This window comes from Ambystoma mexicanum, chromosome 8, assembly GCF_040938575.1.
Source record: "Ambystoma mexicanum isolate Mex_15411 chromosome 8, UKY_AmexF1_1, whole genome shotgun sequence".
In the NCBI taxonomy this organism is placed as follows: Eukaryota; Metazoa; Chordata; class Amphibia; order Caudata; family Ambystomatidae; genus Ambystoma; species Ambystoma mexicanum.
The window spans coordinates 1712779656-1712797137 of record NC_090929.1 but is presented as its reverse complement, the minus strand read 5'-3'; the positions used below and the strand labels follow the sequence as shown (position 1 = coordinate 1712797137).

The 17482-nt window shown below is 48.8% G+C and overlaps 1 protein-coding gene across 1 annotated transcript in view; it reads left to right on the top strand.

Moving 5' to 3' along the window:
- CPXM2 (carboxypeptidase X, M14 family member 2) overlaps nucleotides 1-17482 on the top strand; it is a 597080-nt gene that overhangs the window by 115744 nt on the left and 463854 nt on the right. The gene's annotated exons all lie outside the window — the stretch shown is intronic.

Below are 17482 nucleotides of genomic sequence, written 5' to 3'. Positions count from 1 at the left end.
TGTCTGAGAAAGTGAGTGACTAGAGTGGTCTATCTGAGAGAGTGAGTGACTAGAGTGGTCTATCTGAGAGAGTGAGTGACTAGAGTGGTCTATCTCAGAGAGTGAGTGACTAGAGTGGTCTATCTGAGAGAGTGAGTGACTAGAGTGGTCTATCTGAGAGAGTGAGTGACTAGAGTGGTCTAACTGAGAGAGTGAGTGACTAGAGTGGTCTATCTGAGAGAGTGAGTGACTAGAGTGGTCTGTCTGAGAGAGTGAGTGACTAGAGTGGTCTATCTGAGAGAGTGAGTGACTAGAGTGGTCTATCTGAGAGAGTGAGTGACTAGAGTGGTCTATCTGAGAGAGTGAGTGACTAGAGTGGTCTATCTGAGAGAGTGAGTGACTAGAGTGGTCTATCTGAGAGAGTGAGTGACTAGAGTGGTCTATCTGAGAGAGTGAGTGACTAGAGTGGTCTATCTGAGAGAGTGAGTGACTAGAGTGGTCTGTCTGAGAAAGTGAGTGACTAGAGTGGTCTATCTGAGAGAGTGAGTGACTAGAGTGGTCTATCTGAGAGAGTGAGTGACTAGAGTGGTCTATCTGAGAGAGTGAGTGACTAGAGTGGTCTATCTGAGAGAGTGAGTGACTAGAGTGGTCTATCTGAGAGAGTGAGTGACTAGAGTGGTCTATCTGAGAGAGTGAGTGACTAGAGTGGTCTGTCTGAGAAAGTGAGTGACTAGAGTGGTCTATCTGAGAGAGTGAGTGACTAGAGTGGTCTATCTGAGAGAGTGAGTGACTAGAGTGGTCTATCTGAGAGAGTGAGCGACTAGAGTGGTCTGTCTGAGAAAGTGAGTGACTAGAGTGGTCTATCTGAGAGAGTGAGTGACTAGAGTGGTCTATCTGAGAGAGTGAGTGACTAGAGTGGTCTGTCTGAGAGAGTGAGTGACTAGAGTGGTCTATCTGAGAGAGTGAGTGACTAGAGTGGTCTATCTGAGAAAGTGAGTGACTAGAGTGGTCTATCTGAGAGAGTGAGTGACTAGAGTGATCTAACTGAAAGAATGAGTGATTGGTGAGGTCTGTGCATATCCTGAGTGATAAGAGGTGTGCAGAAAGAGAGAGATCTGAAAAGACTGGGCGTAGAATATCCCGTGAAAAAGTGAGTGACTAGAGAGAGAGATAGGAAAGGGAATCAGTAATTGGGGTAGTATAGCTCAGTGGCAACATGCTCGTCTCGGAAGCAAGACCACGCAGAGCGACACAGGTTCGAATTCAGGGATGGCGCTTAGAAACCTCTTCGGTAGTAAGCGCGCTATAAATAACCAATTATACGTATTGTACTAATACTATGCTATTGGAGAGGTCTGTGTAAGAGAGTGAGTGACTGGAGGGGTCAGAGAAGATAGAGAGTGGTAAGCGGTGCTCAAAAAAAGAGAAGGTGAGGAGGGAAGTCTGGAGAGGGCAGTGAGTAAGAAGAATAGTCTGTGACTAAGGGAGTGACTAGAAAGAGTTATTCAAGAGAGTCAGGGACTGGAGACGTCTGTGAAATAAAATGAGTGACAGGAAAGGGCAATGAAAGAGACTGAGTGACAAGACATGAATGGGGAAAAGAATATACAGTGCTACCGAGGACTGCAGAGGGGAGCTAGACTAGGGAGCAGGAGCCCCTCTACTGAGAGTTAGCAAGGGGTAGATAGCCTGTTCCACGCAGGAGGGTCCACAACCACGTGCCTTAGAGAGGCTCAGCTTCATCTCACGCAGGAGGCCCCACAAGGCCGAAAGACGTGTCTGGGGCTGCTGCTGGCACTCATGCTCAGAGAGCACTTGCCTGGCATGTCGGTGCTGGGCTGCCCCTGTGGGTGGGACAAAGACCAATATGCAAATTGTTATTTCTCCTCTGTGTAGGATGCAGTGAGCTAAAGTCTGGTTGGGGACCCTCCCGAGTGGGGGCCTCCCCATAGAACAGGTTATTTGGCATCGTTCATTCTCTCTAGAGGGGCTCCCAGACCTTTGTGTAAAAGGGATTGGCTGACAAAACAGGTTTTTCAAAGAAAGTGAGGGAAAAGAGGGTGACTATAGTCAGTGAGTCACTGGAAAGGACTGTGAAAGAGACTGACTGTCTAGAGAGCTTTACAAATAATTACAATTAGAGAGGACTGTGAAAGAGAGTGACTGTCTGGAGAGCTTTACAAATAAACAATTACAATTAGAGAGGACTGTGAAAGAGAGTGACTGTCTAGAAAGCTTTACAAATAAACAATTACAATTAGAGAGGACTTTGAAAGAGAGTCAGTCTCTATAGAGGACTGTGAAAGAGAGTGACTGTCTAGAGAGCTTTACAAATAAACAATTACAATTAGAGAGGACTTTGAAAGAGAGTCAGTCTCTATAGAGGACTGTGAAAGAGAGTGAGTGTCTAGAAAGCTTTACAAATAAACAATTACAATTAGAGAGGACTTTGAAAGAGAGTCAGTCTCTATAGAGGACTGTGAAAGAGAGTGAGTGTCTAGAGAGCTTTACAAATAAACAATTACAATTAGAGAGGACTGTGAAAGAGAGTGACTGTCTAGAGAGCTTTACAAATAAACAATTACAATTAGAGAGGACTTTGAAAGAGAGTCAGTCTCTATAGAGGACTGAGAAAGAGAGTGACTGTCTATCCAGGACTGTGCAAGTGGGCTTCGGTTCTGTTTGAACACGCTTCCACCAACTGGCTGTCCCCTGCTGAATCAGCTTTATAGGATATAAGCACACAAAAAAAGAGTTGCCTAACATGCAACAAGGCGATTGGGAGACAAAAGCACATAAAACAAGGGAAGAGAAAGGAACACCTAAGTGGCCATTGCTAAAGAGGGAATGGAGGTGGGTGTAGGGCTCCACATAATAAGCATGCAATTATTTATTGATTTTATGTATTTATTTAATTTGTAAAGCGCACATACAAGCCGGAGGCATTGAGGCGCTGTTGCAGTTATAAGTCAAGAAACAAACATTGTTATACAATTGTGATTTTTTAGTCACGCAGCGCAGGGGTGGCATAGGTGCAGTCACAGCTGTAGCACAATTACACACTTGGGAGGCATTATCACACATGTTAGACGTACAATATGGTGGTGATAGAGAACAGTATTTGAGACATAGATGCAGTGGGCAGGTGAGGTTGTGGGTTCGGAGAAGAGCTGAGTTTTGAGGACTTTACGAAAGATCCAGTAGGGTTTCTTGGCCCTTAGGGTGGGGTTGGGGGGAGGTTGTTCCATAGTTTGGCAGCTAGGTAAGGGAAACCTGAGCCTCCAGGTTTGCATCTCTTTACTTTGGGCACGACTAGTCGATCGGTGTAGAGGGCCCTAGTGGATCCTAAGGAGTGAGCTTTGGTGATACATTGGATGAGGTATGGGGCGCTGTATTGGAGAGGCACTTGTGGGTAATGGAGAGTGTTTTGAAGGTGATGCGCTCCTGGATGGGGAGCCAGTGCGCTTCTCTTCTAGCTTTAGAGATGTATTCTCTCTTCGGGATATGGAGGGCTGCTCTCAAGGCATTGTTTTGGATGACTTGTAGTTTCTGGATATTTCCAGAGTTGCTGCCTGTGAAGAAGACATTGCAGTCATCAATCTTGGAGCCAATGATGGCACGGGCAATCGTAAGGCAGTCATTTTTAGATAGCAAGGGTCTGGCTGCGTTGAGGACCTTAGTGGCGTAGGCTGCAGAAGAGGCAATAGTGTTTACTTGTCTAGACATAGTAAGTGAAGCATCAAGGTAAACTCCTAGTGTCTTTACAGAGGTTGAGACGGGAATCAGGCAGTTGTCAATCTTGAAGTCCATGTATTGATTATTGAGAGACTTAAGTGCATTTGGTGGGCCGACAATTAGGATTTCTGTCTTGTCGCTGTTGAGACAAAGATAATTAGCTGGCATCCATGCCTGTATAGTAGAGTAGAAGTCATTGAGGGTGGCAGCGTCATCTGTGTAGTTGCCAGAGAGTGGGATGAGGATTTGAGTATCATCGGCATAGTGGGTGGGAGCTATGCTGAGGGTGTCTAGGATGTTGAAAAGTGGCCTGGTAAAGATGGGTTGGGGCAATGCAAGACCCTTGAGGTACACAAGAGGTGATGGGAGAGGGCGAGGCATTTGCAATCTCTGAGAAAACCCTCATAACCCTCCCTTCCAAGAAGGAACCAATCCAGGCAGTGGCAGGTGTGGAGAAATTAGCGTGAGTGGTGACGTGGTGGCATATGATTTGGTGGTTAACCAAGTCGAAAGCTGCAGATAGGTCTAGGAGGAGGAGGAGCTGGGGGGCATTTCCTTCATCCCTGATCACATCTAGCTGATTATTTAGGTCAAGAAGGGTGGATTCAGTCCCGTGCACTTGGTGGAAGCTGGATTGATGCATCCCTAGGATTTTGCTGTGCTCCAGGAACTGCTGAACTTGCAGGTAGGCTGCGCGGTCTAGGATTTTTTGTAGGAAGGGGACAGTGGTGATTGGCCTATAGTTGGATGGAATGGCTGGGTCTAGTGAGGTTTTTTTTAGGAGTGGGAGGACCCAAGCTTCTTTTGGGCTGGCTGGAACAGTGCTTTTAGCAAAACACGAGTTTATAAAGGCTGTGATGACGGGGGCTAACACGTCAGCGCAGTCTTTGATGAGTGAGGCAGGACATATATCGCCTTTGCATTTGGAAGGTTTCAGGCTTTTAATCAGCGTTAGGACTTCACTCTCAGAGAGGTCTCTGAAGATGAACTGGGTGGTGGTTGGGGAGACGGGGAGAGGAGTGCAGCTGATAATAGTAGTTATGGGGTGTTTGGTGATGGTAGCTTGTTAAGAGAGGATTTTCGAGTTCAGGGTATCGATTTTACCTAATAGTGCTGCCTGGATGTCCGAGCATGTTAAGTCTTTAGTGATGGTGGTGGGGGGTTGGGCAGGAGATTCAAGTTCTCTGAAGATGGTGAACATTTCTTTTACATCAGAGATGGCATTGCTGATTCTAGAATTGTAGGAGTTTCATTTGGCTGTGATTATGGCAGATTTTTAGAGTCTGGATATTTTGATGAACTCATTTTTTACAGAGTCGGTCGGGTCCTTTAGCCAAGTTGTGTGGGCTTGCCGTTTCTGATTGCGCCGTTCCAAAAGGTCGGTGGTGAACCATGAGTTTGAATGTCTGACTGTTTTGGATTTGTGAGGAGCTAGGGGGGGCTATGGTGCTCACAGCATTAGAGAGGATTAAGGTGTATATCCACTAATGAGTTGGGGTTGGAGTTGAACAGGGCCTGGAGGCCAGGGGTGTTGAGCAGGGACAGGATGTTGTCTCTGGTGAGCTTCTGCGAGCTTCGTGTTACAGCTGGTGGTAGGGGGTTGGGCGTGGTTTTGGATTTAGAGGCTGTGGGATAGAGAAGTTGATGATGTGGTGGTTTGACCAGAGACATGGTATGTTGGTGCTGGTGGAGATTAAGCAGAGGAAGGGCACAAACATGCATCTTCCTATCAATTCTTCCATGAAAGAGGGGGGTAGGCTGATTACAGGTATCAGAAGAGTCTTTCTGAGCAACGGAACGTGGAAAGTGAAGAAATGGGCAGAAAACAAGTACACACAGATCCTCAGAATAGCCCTCGCCTTGCCCATTTGGTGGGCATGGATGCTTTCTAACGGGAACTATCCTTAGTCCACTTAGGCACTCATTTACCCTGTTGCTAACTGTTAATTGACTTTGGAATGTTAGTGGGCCGACGATTCCCCAGAGTTTCCCTGCTGTGTCTCTCGCCTTCTCAATGTAACTTTTGAGCTTGACCTCTTCAGGTTTTCATTAACCCTGAAGACTGGCCTCTACCACTGCTCACGATGATGGGTTCCCCGCGAGGGCTTGTGTTCATCCTTCTAGTTGTGTTCTCTGTAGAACTTTCAAGACCTTCTAGGTGGGTTGCCATGGCTATATTCCTTTCTTGCCTGCTTGAAGGTTTCTCCTTGACTGTGATGATCATGTGCGATTGCCCTCTGCTAAGGAATTCAGGGTACCATTCCTGATAACTGATATCTGGACTTCGGTGATGGAGGTGCCTTCTTATGTCTTCTTCTAGGTCTTCTGCCATCTTCATAGGAGGAGTCGTACGGTTTTTATCTACCTTGATATTTGAGTCCACACTCCATTTGTCATGTTGTAGGCCTACTGTGACAGCACCCATACACTCATAAAGATGCATTTCTATGGTTTCTTTCAAATATCATGAAGTGGGGTTCCTAACGCTTTGCTTCCAGGGAGCTTTGCCTCTCTGTGTCCGAAGCTTAAATCATGTCCATGGCATCTGGGCCAAGCAATATTCTTCTGGATGGGAGGGGCTTCTTTAATGAAGTTGGGTTGTGAGTGAATAATGTCAAATCTTCTATCTCAGGCTGCTAACACCTTCTCTTCCTTGCCCTTCTTTCAAGGACAAACCGGAAACGATTCTGGGGTAGATATTACGGGTGAATCCTGAGATTTCCTCACCCTTTAAAAGAGCAACTCCTTTTCTTCTGCACAGAAGCAGTGGTGATCAGAAGGTTGGGTGCGAAACTCATCCTTCAAAGGCCTGGAATTGCCGTAATGTGGGATTGACTAAGCATTTCCATTGACATTGTGCAACATCACACTTCATTTTGGTTGTTGAGATGTTCACGCTCCGATGCTTGCACGCGGCATTGCTATCACAGTGAGTAGCTTGTCTGAGGGAGTTCATGCACTGTGCCAGCCCCCCCCCAAGGCACAACAGCGTAAGTAACCCTGACCGCCCCAGACTACGGCCTACTCTGCAATCTACGCTTTAAACATCTTAACAGGGCTATTTTCCAGCGCTCAGCACCAAGCAACGAGCCACACAGTCCCACTGCGAATGTGCATGAGAGTGAGTGACTCACAATCCTATGGTACCTTAGAGGCCAGAATTCAGTTCCAAGGGACCACTTAGCACGAACTTATGCGATCACTGCGCCGCCATAAATACCGACAAAGAAAATGCCAAATACAGAAACGGTGAGGCGCAGCGATGCCATAGAAGAATACACGTCCAAAGATGACTAAGACGATGGTTTAGGGTGGCAAATATTCACCACATTTTCCCCGCAGCCCTTTCCTCTTGCTACCATCGTTTACCTCGCCAACACTTGTGATCCGATGCCATCTGCCTTTACATGCGTGAATATTGGTTAGCTTTTTGGTTGTTGCGCCCGCCCGTCCGCCTGCCTGAATCCAGCGGAAGCACAAGGCCCTGCCCGCTCGCACGGAAATGACAATGGGCCTCATTACGACCCAGGCGGACTTCGCGGTGCTAAATGCACCGCGAAGCATGGCGGAAAGCCGCCGATAGCGCCATGGGGGTTGGCGGATTTACCGCCCCATTCCGACCTCGGCGGAGCGGTAAATCCCCAATCCCCATTCTGCCCTTCCCCATTCCCATTTTTGCCCCATAGGGTATAATGGGAGTGGGGAAGGAGTTAATTACGCCACCGTAAAATACGGTGGCGTAATTAACAACGAGGTCCCGTAGCGCCATGGTTTTCTCCGGCTGGTAAAACCAGGCGGAGAAAACCTCCATGGCGCTACGGGAACTCGTAGTATGGCGGAGAGGTACGCCATGCACTACGCTGGCGTAATACCCTCTCCGCCAGGGTCCTAATGAGGCCCAATGAAAGGTCCGTTACTCTTCTCGTTACTGCCTCTGGGTAAGGAAAACATCGGGAACATGGGTCCTGCTGATCTCTGTTTATATTTGTGAACCTGAATTGGCCGCCAAAACACATGCATGCGCACAGGGGCTCTGCTGTGGCTTCATTGCCTTTGGGGAATGGCAGAAAGGGGGCGTGCCAAAACACGTGAAAGGTGCTGCTCTGACTTCATTTCATCAGAATTTAATTGCACCGTATTTGTCAGGGCCCGGGGTGCAGCCCCGGTTTTTGCCGCCTTTCGCCCAACCCCTCCTCCTTATCCAGAGGGGAGGAAGTAGGATGCTGCCAGGTTATCTGGGTGCCTCTTTGAGTTCCCGATATCGTCACCTCCATAACCTGGGCACTTGTCCATAGAAATACCAACATTATTGCTCTTTCCATTCGCTACCCGTACCTCGCCCTTTTTGGAAACAGGGCAGATGGAGACATTTGCTCTTTTGTTGGCTTAAAGGGCTGCAGATTTATTATCACAACGTTACTAAACACTACGGGCCTCATTAGGACCCTGGCGGAGAGGGTTTTACGCCGGCGTAGTGCATGGCGTACCTTTCCGCCTGACTACGAGTTCCCGTAGCGCCATGGTCATTTTTACGCCTGCTTTTTGCAGGCGGTAAAATCCATGGCGCTAAGGGACCTTGTTGTTAATTACGCCACCGTAATTTACAGTGGCGTAATTAACGCCTTCCCCACTCCCATTATACCCTATGGGGCAAGAATGGGAATGGGGAAGGGTAAAATGGGGATTGGGGATTTACCGCCCCGCCTGGGTCGGAATGGGGCGGTAAATCCGCCAACCACCATGGCGGAGTTGGCAGCTTAGCGCCATGGACCATGGTGCTAATTGCACCATGGTCCTCCGCCAAGGTCGTAATGAGGCCCTACATGTTTGTCTTCACTGCAAAACCAAACTTTGTGAAATTGTTCTCCAGGTGCGGCGACCAGCTGACTGCTCCATCTCAAAAAAACATTGCTTCCCCATTTTTCAACCAAGTCCACTCTAGGCCAAAGCTCCCCCAACCATTTTTGTCTGTGCCCTGCCTGCCCTTGCAGGTGATCCTGGGCTGGAGGAGTGCCGTTCTTGCCGGGGGAAGCAAACCCTGATCACGAGAGGAGCGAAAACCCTGCCCGCTTTCCCACAGCTCGTTTGTAGTACCTACAGTGTCACTGGTCGCAAAAACACTGCCACGCCATAGATGGGTCCATGCCCATCTGTGGCTCTCCCATTGTTGCTCATAACTCCAGCAGGTGTGTACACAAGTTCCAAAAAAGCAAATCCATGCCCGCCGTAGACAAGTGCTCTCCGTCCTTCTCGTAATACTCCGATAACTTTAGGTTAATCAAACCATGCCTGACCTCAGTGAAACCTCTGCCCCTGCAGAACTTGGCCATTGCACCATTTAACTTTCTCCTTGATATTTCCACGGCGGATTGACATTCGGCTCTTCTCCACTTTTGCATTGCTATGATCTCGGACCAAATGATCGCAGTGTCTCCCAACCGGGAGGCCAATTCCTGCAGGTGTCCATCATTTTCCTTATTACTGCCCCTCTGCCCAGGTTTGTAAGGTAATTTCCCCCAAGATTAATCATTAGTACGTCGGGCCTGGGGTGTCTACTCAACAGCCTTTGCACGTGCCTTTGCACGTGCCCTTGCAGCTGCCCCATCTCATCCCCGGGACCCCATGCCAATAGAACCAAAACACACTAACCGTCATCCTCTCCCTCTCTGGTGTCCATTTATCCTTGGCCCTTGTCACTGAGGAATGACCCACCACCCAAACGAACCGCTTCCTCCTTTGAGCTGCTGTCTTTTGGGAGGAGATGAGAACGTGACTTATTAACATCACATTTTGTCCAGACGTATACACCTTTTGAAACAGCTAGACTTCCATCCCCCTATTCTCATAATTGCTTCAGGCCTCACGCCCAGACTTGCTGCTGATGTGGCTGCCCCAGTTCTGAACGAGTGGGTCCCAAAAACCCCTTCTGTCTCTCCCATGTCTTTTAACGCCATACCCATCATGCTCTTAAACTGATACCCGCTCCGGGCCATCCCGTCCCAGTGCAAAAATAGAGGTGAGCTTGCTCCTCCAGGCTGTCTTACTTGTAGGTATGTGGCCAGACCGGCTACTGGACAGCATGGGCTTTCCTTAATGCCGTAGAGTGTGAACGTTCTCCCCTTCCCTTTTTGATCGATCTTAGGCTTTTTTAGGTGTATCTGAGTCCGTTCCCCTGCCATCATAACAACCTCCAGCCTCAAAAAACCTGCCCCCCACCGGCCCTCCTTATTCTCTGGGACCAACTTGCTTACCCTGAACGCCCTGAAGAAGGGCAGGGTGAAGGCTGCTGTGAACAGTGCCACCTCCCATTCCCCCGGCATGTCTTTGGCAGTATTCCTATCAACCTGTGAAGTTTCAAAATCTCTATGGGCGCCTGGGATCGGCTTTCTTCTCTGTGCGTTTAGCCCAACCCTTCATAGCCATTGTGATGTAATGCTCCTTAGTGGGATCAGGCATCCCTCTGAGTTTGTGGTAGTGGGCTATTGCGGCTTGGTGGTAAGCTACCAAGGATCTGGTTTTCTGAGTCTGCCAATCCCACCCGATAAAGGCGCGCACTGGTGATCCCCCCTGATGGTCCATCGGTAATTCTTCCTTGAAAGTCAGAAATTTCTCCCAACACACTTTGTATCGCCTTCCTGTGCCTGGTGCCAATGTTGTGCCGATCATTGTGCTCACATTTTCCCAATCATGTCCCACCATTGGCCCATGAATGGGGTCATCCTCTTGTTTGCTTCTGGTCTGTTCTCCCGAAACCTTCCCCACGGTAAACGAGTCAGCTGCTACGCTCTTTTCCCCCGGTATGTGTCTCGCTCTTACTTCAGGGTTTAACTTGAGAAGGCTTGTTGTCAGCTCTCTGGGCAACCTCAGCACCCTTAAGTTGCTAGGTGGCCCTTGGTTTATGATCTGTACCACTGACAGGTTATCTGACCACAGAATCACCCTTTTATTGGCCAGTGACTCCTCCCAATGCCACTACAATGGGGAACAACTCCAGCAGTGTGATGTCTCGGGTTACGCCCTGTTCATGCCATGCTGCCAGCCAAGCATGCCCACGCCATTAATTTCCCAGTATTGCACCAAGCCTGTGAGCGCCTGACGCGCCTATAAAAAGCCTCATATTCTCACTACTTGCCCACTGCTCCCTCCATAATAGGACCCCATTGAACTTGTCCAAGAAACCATCCCACATTCTCAGGTCCTCCTTTACTTCAACACGCAAACACACATGCTGTGATGCATGTAGCAACCCAACCGTCTTTAGCTCAATGCTCCCTGCCCACGGGGATCACCCTACCAAAATTCAATTTCCCTGCCAATGACTGTAGCTCCCTCAATGTGGCCGTGTTGCTGCCTCTCAAATCCTTAATAGTGTCCTTTAGGTTCTCCACTTTGTCTCTTCGTAGAATTGATAGTCCTTCCTCAGAATCAATTTCAATTCCCAAAAATGTTAGTGGGCGCAGTGTCTTTCCTTTTGCTAGGGGAACCCCCAGATCTTGTGCCAAAGTCTTGAACTTGTCTATTAAAGCACCACATTCTTCTGTTCCTTTCCTTCCAACAAACAGGAATTCATCCAAATAATGCATCCGTTTCCCGTCCCCGGTGCTCTGCCTTAGCCCGTATTCCAAAAACGTGCTAGATTTCTCGAAGTATGCACAGGAAATTGAGCCACCCATTGGCAAGCATGTCATAATAATACAGGCCATTGACCTTGAAGCCAAGCAAGTTATAGCTTCCTTCATTTATTGGTAATAACCTGAAGTCTGATTCAATGTCTGCTTTCCCCATTAGTGCCACTCTACCCATGGCCTTCACCAGTTCCACTGCATCCTCAAAGGAGGCGTAGTTCCCCCTACAGTTCTCCTCTGCTACGCCATCGTTCACTGATTGTCCCTCTGGGAAGGATAGATGCTGGATGAGTCAAAACTGCCCTACCTCCTTCTTGGGCACCAAACCCAAGGGTGACACTCTGAAGTTCTTGAAGGGAGGGGTAGTGAAGGACCAGCCACTCTTTCTAGACTTAACTTCCTTCGTAATTTTTTGTTTCACTACCTCTGTCATTTTTAGCGTTGACTTCAAGTTGTCGGACTCCATGCTCCCTACTGGCTCAGTGTAAGGGATTACAAACCCCTCACCTAAAACCCTCCCGAATTAGTTTTGCATCTGCACTAATAGGGTAAGAGTTTAGGTATGGCATCATTTTAGCAAGGATTATGGGTGTAGGCTGTGAGGTGTCAATTTCATTTTGCATTCTCCTTTGGCTTTGTGCTCGTGCTCTTTTTTCCCCCCATAACATGATGTCCTGCTATGGATCCCTGAACATTTGGTGCATGCATGCTTGAATTTAAACATTTTTCGGAAGGGGCATTCGGCGTGCTCAAATTTCCAGCATCTCGCTTGCGCCCCCAGCTGATAGCTGGGTCTATTATTCCAGGAGGAGCGCTCGCAAAAAGATCCCCTCCTACTGTCCCCATATGACCATTTAACTTTCTTATAATAAGGCCTCTTCCCCCTGGATCCTTTCCCCCGCTTCCTTTGCTGCTACCATCTTTTCAATGTGATCTGTCTCATCCACTTCATCCCTGGACATCGCCGTCCAAATCTGCATTTTTAAACGGAAGTCCCTGTCATATTTTAACCACTCATCCCCACCATAAGTTAAGTACGCGGTATGGATGAATTGCTCATAGGTAAATAGAACACCCCCATCCTCTGGGAATGTTTCTACCATAATGGGTGCCAGTTGTGAATGGTCTCCTCATTCCTAACCTTCTCCCTATCCTTCTTCTCCTTTCCTTTTCTGAAATTTGGCGCTTGTCAAGACCTGTTTGTTCCATATGAGCAAAGTGAAAATATCCATGAATTCCGTTTGCCATATCCTTTCTTTGAATGCTGTTGGGATATAGCACACTAATGCATTCCCCCTAGCCCACACTAGTGCAAACCCTGGCATCCCTCTCCCATAATTGGTACAACTCCCCTGAACATCTCCCTGCCCTTGACTGTTGGATGCCATTGCATTCCCCTGCTGTGGGTGCGTGACCACCCCATGGGGCATCTCTCTGGGCATGCGACCGGCTTGACCCAGTGTGCTAGGGCCCACGGCCCCTCGTGGGCCACTCACCACCCCTCTCTGAGCATCCCCCTGCTGGTGAACATTCCCACACATCATTTGTCCATTCACCCAATTGCTCCTTTATTGCAAAAACTGCATCACTATACCTTTCACTTGTGCCAAGGATTCAGGTCCCTCTGATGCCTCTGCCGCCGTGTCGGCCACATAATGCTGGGTCCACTGCTGCGAGCCCTTGGAATCTCTACTGGAAGAGCCACCAGATTGGCAACAAACCACTGCTTCTTCCCTCTGCCTTTATCTCTCATGGTTGTTTTTCCTGCTTCTCTTCTTTTCTTGGCTGCTTCCGTCTGCTGCCTGTGTCATGATCCGTGCCCCTGACCCCCTCAGGTACAACAGCTCCCTGGCAGCAGTGGGTCTAAAGCCCTTCACACTGGCCCCAAGGGCCTTAAAACTCCATCAGAAACATACATGGAGTCAGTCTCATTATCAGGAATAAAGCAATACCAGTTTTGCACCTTAATCCAACATGGAGGCCTATTACACAGCTCAGTTCTTTAGAACCAAGCCATGCTAGCTAGTGTTTTGGGTGTGCGTGGGCCTGGAACTACTTGGCCTGGAACTACTTTACCTGGGCTATTTAAACCACACCCAAACAGCAGAACCCGCTTCGCGTTATTCTGCACTCCTGCAGCGTAATGCTCACCGTGTCCAGCTCCTGCTCATCTGCTTCTCCGGCGGCCCGATCCTGAAGCCCTAGATCCGGATTCCATTAATAACCTGGAAGAACAAGAACAGCATTAGCGAGCAAGAACACTTACCGGTGAAGTAACCGGCCTTGAATCCATCCTGCGCTTGGCTTACCTCGCCCATCTCCGGAGTTCCCTGCAACCTGCAAAGGTAAAGAAACAAGGACAGCATTAATAACAATTCTTACCTGGGCAAGCAGCGAGTCCTGGCAGCACCCTGCGCTTCTCTTACCTCGCCCATCTCCGGGTTTCACCACAACCTGCAAGGGAAGTAGGAACAAGGTCAGCATTAACAAAGCACTTACCTGGGCAAGCAGCGCTTCGATCGCTCATCACTTCGATACATCACCGCAACCTGTACAAAGAAGAGAAGAGAACACAGGTTGGCAATTAACACCAATAAACAGCGCAACGCTCCGCGCATCAATAACTCACTGTGATCTTCACCATCGGCACGGCAACTCTGAGATCATAACTATCCCAGTGAAAACAAAAAGAGACATTGTTAGGGAACAGCGTAGTGGAGCAAAGACGCTAAGAAGACAGAGAAAACAGATTGAAAGAAAGAGACAGAATGAAGACGGAAAAGACATTATAACTCACCTGGAAGACAGCAAGCAGATTTGGAGTCACATCTGGTCTGGACCATACATGAGGGCACACGGACCAGTGAAGCAAATAGGTCCATGGAACGCCCGCACCAACCACGCCCCTGCATAGAGACGCAAGACGGAGAGTTCAACGCACAAAAACCTAAGGTGAGCAATAACCCCAAGGGAGGGGACTTGGACCAGAGGGAGGTGGGAGTCCGCCCATCACAGAACCAGTATCTTAACCCTCCATTCTCCTGTTATAGGCGCTACCCAATGTCTGGCACATAACCAAGTAGAGAGGGGTCCAGGATAGAGCACCAGTGGATACCAGGTGAGCGTAACAGAACGCGAAGCCTCCATTAAAGCATCCACCTGGGCGTCATGGAAACACCAGAGACTGACCAACTAGCCCAGTTACTGGGAGAATTACGGGGCGAGGTGCACTCCGTTCGGCAAGAAACCAATGCCCTAAGAAGGGAGTTGATTGTCACCAAGAACCGCACCGATGAATTAGCCAGACAATTGCTACAAACACAGGCTGGGCAGGCTCCGTTGCCAGGAAGTATTCCGTAGGTTCCAGCCACATCCGTCAATCCAGTGCAGGTGCTCCTCCCTGGAGCGGTTCATTTGGCCCCACCGGAACATTTTATGGGGGACCCAAGAAATTATGCAGTGTTCATGAACCAGTGCCGCCTCCATTTTCTTGGTAGACCGGGAGCCTTTCCTAACGATCAGTCGCGGGTTGCCTTCATTCTGTCATATCTGAGTGGCAGTGCCGCGGAGTGGTCATTACCGTTAGTAAGCCAGGATGACCCACTCCTGTGGGATTTCAGGGGGTTTCAACAGGAGGTGGAGAAGCTGTTCGCCCGACATGCCCAGGGGCAAGCTCTGGATTACAAACTTCTGTCCCTCCGCCAAGGCAGCCAAGATTTGTTAACATATACCGCCACTTTTAATAGAAATGTCTTTGAAACTGGGTCGCCTGAGAAGAAACGAACAACGTTATTCCATCGAGGATTACGGGGGGAATTGAAAGACGTCCTAGCTCAGGTGGTAAACCCGCCAAAAGACTGTGCAGAGTTCATCAACCTAGTGGTGCAGCTAAACCACAGGCTGCAAGACCGAAGGACAGATCGAACCAGAACGGAGAATCGGACTGTGTATGTACGCTCAAAGGAGAACAGTCCGCGTTCATCAGAAAACACTTTGGAACCCATGCAAATTGGGGGGGTACTAGCCAATTAACCAAGGCCAAAAGAGACACAAGGAGACAACAGCAATTATGCCTGTACTGCAGGGAATCAGGTCACTTCCTCAGAGAATGTCCCGTAAAAACCCCTAGGAGAACAGTTGGAGCTACAGAGAAAGAAGGAGGAGAACAAGAGCCGGAAAACTTCCAGGCCCGTCAAACATAGAGGTCCGTTTGTCGAGCGAAGGAAAAGAGCCACAGACCTCACACCTTGCCCTGCCTGTGATTTTGATCAGTCACCAACAACCGTCTCGGATGCATGCTGTGGAGGCATACATAGACAGCGGAGCCGTTGCTAACTACATAGACCAAGGCTTGGCAACAAGGATGGGGCTTCCCCTCTGTCAGAAAATGACAACTGAGAAGGTCACCACTGTCAACGGCACGGAGATAGCTTCTGGTCCTGTAACTCAATGCACAGCAGAATTGATCCTTCTGTTCCAAGACCGACATTGGGAAGCCATTGCCGTAGCCCGCTTGCCAATCGACTCGCACCACAGTTTGGAATTGCTTGCAGATTTCACTGCCACGGCCCCTCTGCCTCTCCACTCTTCTCCGGCGCTGCATTCCGAAATGTACGTTTGTGCTTGGGATACTCCCCCTCAGCAGCGGCCCGAGAGGCACACACATTGCTTGCTCCGTACCCTCCACATGTGCCCTCCGGCGCAGCAGTCTTTGCTAGCACATGCACCTCCCGACTGCTTTTTGTTTCCTCTGGTCCACGTAACTTTAGGAAATCACCCAGTGGAACTCCGATTCCCGTGGCTTCCGCTTCCTCCCGCTGGACACCGGCTCCCGGCGCCCGGGACCATGCCATGCTGGTACAGTGAACTCTTTCCAACAAGATAGGCATGCATGAAAAACAGCTCCCGAACTTGATCCTCCACCGATGTTGGGGCAAAAATGATGCTGCCTGCGGGCTGAGCCACTCTTATGCCCCAGGGCACGCCCCCTTTCTTTGTTACCCTTTTTCAGGCTTCTCTTCTGGTTTGGCAGGCTTCCCGCTCCCTTTCGCTCTTCCGGGGCTGCCGCCCCATTTTTATGGGCTTACGCCCAACCCCTCCTCCTTATCTGGGGGTGGGGAGGGGGGATGCTACCAGGTTATCTGGGCACCTCCTTTAGGGTTTCCCCATCGTCGCCTCCACTCATGCATCCCAGGTACTGAAAGATTAGGAAGCTTCCTGGTTTCTGCTTGTGCGTAGAGGGGCCTGAGCATGGGTGATGAGACACCCCACTCCAGCCTGCTCTGTCTGTATGTGCGAGAAGGCACAGTAGCACCCCCTTGCACATACAGGCATGCAGATCCTCAGCCAACATTTCCATGCAAGACTGGGGAAGCAAAACGCTCCCAGTTTTGCATGACTAATTGAGCTTGCACGGCTTGGGAACTGTAACTGTCAAAGGGAAACAGCATTTCCATTCGGCAGATAAGAGCACTCCCTCAGATGAAAAAACAGCTGAGGGATTGCTTGTATTTCACTGGGTTGGCTCCTCCATAATGGGTGAGAGGGGGCCAAGACCTATTGGGTCGACCCCCCCTTCCCATTATGGACGAGCCGCCCATGAGCTCCAGACTCAGACCATTCTCCTTTTTACTCTTTTTTTATATGCACACATTTCTTTTGAGATTTATATAGTCTCGTAGTCTATTTTGAGTGATTTCTGTTGAATGACTTTCAAGTAGTGAATAGTTTTTCTTTTATTTTCCTAGCTTATGTTGTAGTCTATTTTCTATTATTAAAGCCACGTGGTCTTTTTAGTGTTTACTGTCAGGTGACTGACTATACATAGCCAAGAGTCTTTTTTTATTTACTTACTTTCATTTATAGCCAGTGTTTTACTTCCATAGCCCATCATCTGTTTGGTGTGTTTATTGTCACATGACTATAAAGTGGCATATAGCCTTACTTTTATTTCCTGTTTCATTTATAGCCAGTTTTCTCTTTTCATAGCCCCATTATCTGTTTTTGTGTGTATTGTCATGTGATTATAAAGTGGTTCTGATATTTTCTTAATTTCTGTATAGTTTTTTTTTCATAGCTTTGTAGTCTGTTTTTAGTGTTTGTTGTCACATGGCCCTCAAGTAGCATATATTACAGCCCTCTTC